The following is a 4852-nucleotide window of genomic DNA, read 5'->3' on the forward strand; positions in this document are numbered from 1 at the left end:
TCGTGATTTATTTCTACTCCATTAAGCCTTTGCAACCAAATAGATTTTGTAAATTTACGATATAGGCCTTGGCTTTTAATGGAATGAACCTTTAGCAAAAATGTAACGTTCCGAGTTTTGGTAAAGGTCAAAGTTTACTAATTGTTAAGGTTAGTTACAATCATATACTTAATATACTACGCGATTATCGTAAATAGCGACTAGGTTAGGGATAGGCTCCATTTTTCAAGATGGCGGCAGCGGATTACAAAAATATTACTTAATGATAATCTACTAGTTAAGAATAACGTCTCTGCGAAAATTCTACTTCCTAAGTAAAGCGGTTCGGTCTGGGCGTTAAATTATAAGTCACTCATGACGATGCAATTGTGGATGGAGCTAAAAAGGAAGTGTTACGTAATCTTTCCGCATTTTATCGCGTCTGTTTCCGGTACCATTTTTTCCGCATTCCCAAAATGTCGGCTTCTATTGCTTCTGTCTGGAGAATGCTACTTTCTTGGGGAAACCCCTCCTGAGGGGGTGGGTTCCCAACCCGTTGGTATGTAGTATCTGCACTGTTAAAGCGGCATCCTTGAAGTGCGGAGTATATATTTGGAAATATTGTTAGTTGACCGTAAAACCCTGTAAGAAGTTGATGTTTTAGGCCTTCACCTTAGAGACAAGTGTAACGTGGAATTTTGAAAATAACAGTGGTCTATTTTTTTTTAATAAAAATAATAAATTTTCATCGTAATGGTGGAATTCATACTATTATTACTATATTGCGCGCAACGCCCTGCCTTTGCCTGTACTAAATAAGTGTTCTTCCACCCTGAAAAATTAAAATGCTAAAAGCTCATTTTGTATTTGTTCGCCTATTGGGGATGGTGAAGTAGAAAATCAAGTGACTTTTTATCAATTTTTCTACTAATTCCGGAAATACTTCCGAATGATTTTCAAATTCAAATTAGGTTCAGATTTTAAGGATAATTTCACAGAAATCCATGGGCACTTGCAAAATAAATGGACACTGCACAGCTGCTATTCGCGTTATGAAAGTAAACGCGGAGGTTTGCAGTAATCATTACGGCCACGAAATTCAGCTTTGCCACATCCAAATCCCAAAACCTGCAAGGGAAATGATAGCGGGAAAACTTACTAATGGAGTTTCAAAGAAAAGAATTTTGGACGATTTTCGATGTAATATGAAGGACATACAGAGAGAGCATTTAACTCTTCCGAAGGATATCAATAACATCGGCAAAGCTTACGGTCTAAATATTACAGAGTGCCACACTGAGGATCATTTAAGCGTTGAGGCTTACGTTCAAGAGTATTTGGAAAAGAATGACGGCACCATTTTAATCTATAAGAAACAACACGACGAGAAGAACTTCATACCAGCAGACACCATGCACTACGTGGATTTAAAGCCCCCAGATTTTGCCCTAGGAATAATGACTCAGTTCCAAAGAAGTATGCTGCGAGAGTTTGGGAAAAACATTATATGTTTTGATGCAACTCACGGCACAAACGTTTATAGTTTTAAATTGGTGACAGTTCTTGTTGTTGATGAGTTTCGTGAAGGTATACCAGTGGCCTGGTTGATTTCAAATAGAGAGGATGGAGAAGTCCTAAGCATATTTTTCGAAGAAATAAGAAAATCTGCGGGGTAATTGTACCTAAAGTCATCATGTCTGACAAGGCTCCTTAGTATTTTTCAAGTTGGAAGAAAGTAAATGGAGGGGAACCAAAAAAGTTGCTTTGCAAATGGCACGTGTATCATGACATTCGCAAAAAATATCTAAAATTGGGGACAAGGAAGTGGCTTCTTACTTATTTAAAGGAATAGCCATACTTATGGACGAATTGCATCCGGAAAAAAATGAGCTCATGCTTAAAAATTGTCTCTCGGAAAAGGAAGAAAACGAAAAAACCGTTGAGTTTGGAAAATATTTCTATAACGAATGGGTTTCTTGTAAAGAAGAATGGGCTGCTTGCTATCGCAAAGGAAGCGAGATAAACACAAATATGTTCTTGGAAGCTTTCCACAAAGTTCTAAAGCATAATTACTTGGAAGGCAAGCAGAACAAACGAGTTGACAAGTGCCTTTCCACATTATTTAATTATGACCGTGACCAAACAGTACAACGCCTTATAAAGATTGAAAAGGGGAAAAGAACGTGGAAGTCCACGGCGAACTTCAAAAGACACAAACACTCAATGGATTTGCCTTTGTCTCTCGTCGAACCAACCTCACAATGGTCTTGGTCCATCGCGAGCGAAGCCACCTTGAAACGGACGCTAATGACGATCTGAAGTAAACATAGTTACCAAGCAGCAAGAAATATGTGAAAAATGCAACTCAACATGTGTTGCGTGCAATCGAGTGTATACGTCGAGAAATCGAATGTATACGTCGAGAAAAACGAATGTATACGTCGAGAAATCGAATGTATACGTCGAGAAAAACTAATGTATACGTCGAGAAATCGAACGTATACGTCGAGAAATCGAATGTATACGTCGAGAAATCGAGTGTATACGTCGAGAAATCGAGTGTATACGTCGAGAAATCGAATGTATACGTCGTGAAATCGAATGTACACCTCGAGAAATCGAATGTATACGTCGAGAAAAACGAATGTATATGTCGATAAAAGCGAATGTATACCTCGAGAAAATCGAATGTATGCGTCGAGAAAAACATGTATACCTCGAGAAAAAACGAATGTATACCTCGAGAAAAAACGAATGTATACCTCGAGAAAAACGAATGTATACCTCGAGAAAAACGAATGTATACCTCGAGGAAAACGAATGTATACCTCGAGGAAAACGAATGTATACCTCGACAAAAACGAATGTATTCCTCGACCAAAACGAATGTATTCCTCGACAAAAACGAATGTATACCTCGACAAAAACGAATGTTTACCTCGACAAAAACGAATGTATACCTCGACAAAAACGAATGTATACCTCGACAAAAACGAATGTATACCTCGACAAAAACGAATGTATACCTCGACAAAAACGAATGTATACCTCGACAAAATCGAATGAATACCTCGAGAGAATTGAATGTATATAGAATTTGCTATCCTAGAACGTTTTGAAGCCAATCCCCATGCTAGTAGTAGAGCGGTCGGACAATTAATTGGACCAAGCTAGTCTAGTGTTCATGGCCGTATACAAGGGCATCATTATCAGCCCTATCCACTTACATCAAGCCTTAAAAAACGAGGATTATCTATGATGGCAAGACCTTTTTCTCACCATGCGTGAAGTAGATTATTTTTCAGAAAAGTACTCTTTTCTGATGAGACTACATCTTGACATGGATAGTATTGTAACGTGCATTACTGGACGTCTGGATGGTTTCGTAGTAGACCTTTAGAACATAATTTGAAAAAAAATTGTTATATTATAATTAATAATTAACAAGAAGTTTTTAATTTCGTTGCCTTTTCAGTTGTAAGTGAATAAATGCCTTTTTATAAGTGCGGAGCTAACTTGGTTTTTGTATAATACATTAACGGAAGGGTAAAGGAAAAATCAACTCTCTACTAATTATTATATAAAAACGTCTTGGTTTGGACCAAGGCCAAAAAAACAAACGATATGTGTGAGGTTTATCAACTGACTGAAGTTTCTGATATTGAAATTTTTTTCTAGTTATTTTTATCCACTCAATCCTTAATCAATATTTAATTCAATCAACTGATTTTACTGTTAATCGATCTATTCCCTCTAAATTAATTGAAAAAATTACATATCTACGCTTTTTCAAGAAAAATTACATTTTCCGAAAACATTTTATCATGAAATTATTTTTTCTTGAAAAAGCGTAGATATGTAATTTTTTCAATTAATTTAGAAGGACTAGATCGATTAACAGTAAAACCAGTTGATTGAATTAAATAATGATTAAGGATTGAGTGGATAAAAATAACTAGAAAAAAATTTCAGTATCTGAAACTTCAGTCAATTGATAAACCTCACACATATCGTTTGTTTTTTCGGCCTTGGTCCAAACCAAGACGTTTTTTTATAATATCTGTTACTTCAGTCTTAATGTAATTAAATTTTGAATAATTATGTTTGCTTTACCGTCATACATTTGCACTCTAAAATATAATGGTGCATTCAAACACCATATATGCTGTTTTTTCCAGTGCCAAAAAAGACATCATTTAGGGTGTACTTTAACCCCATTTCTATGATCAATTCACGCCATTTACTAATATTATTTGGAAGTATTAAGGAAATATTAGGCATTTAAGCACCATTTACAGTGGCTTTTAACATCTTTTTTTGACAATCTGTTGAACTTCTAATATTACTTAGTTTAATGGTTTTAAAAGTAGGGAAAAAGTACGCTACCTATGTCACATTATTAAACAAAGTGAAGTGAAATAATTGTTAAATATTTATTATAACCACTACACCACAGACACGTGGTAAGTCTAAGTTTTCCAAGAGATCTAGCTAATTATTATGTCCAATCACGATGGTCAAAGCCTTACTTCAGTAATTAACTAAAATTAACTTACTTAGACTTAATTGTTTTGATCAAACTGGCTGATAGCACACCCTGAATACTTAATTGTTAATTTAAGATAATTCTGAAAAGTATCTTCACTGCAGTTTTTAAGTTATCGGTGGGGAAAATCACGAAAAACCCATGTTAATCTCCATAGGAAATTAGCAAAAGCGGGTGAATACTACTTTAACGTTACAAAACGGTATCAAGTCATATCTACAAGGGCCTACCGGCCCTGTAGAATAAGACCAAACAGCATAGTGAAACACGTGTAGTTTTAGATTTCATAGATAATTTTAAATTAGGACCTCCGACCAATCGCAAAAC

This window comes from Phalangium opilio, unplaced genomic scaffold (assembly GCF_054372755.1).
Source record: "Phalangium opilio isolate 3A_F unplaced genomic scaffold, DU_Popi_V2 ptg000810l_1, whole genome shotgun sequence".
NCBI classification, from domain to species: domain Eukaryota; kingdom Metazoa; phylum Arthropoda; class Arachnida; order Opiliones; family Phalangiidae; genus Phalangium; species Phalangium opilio.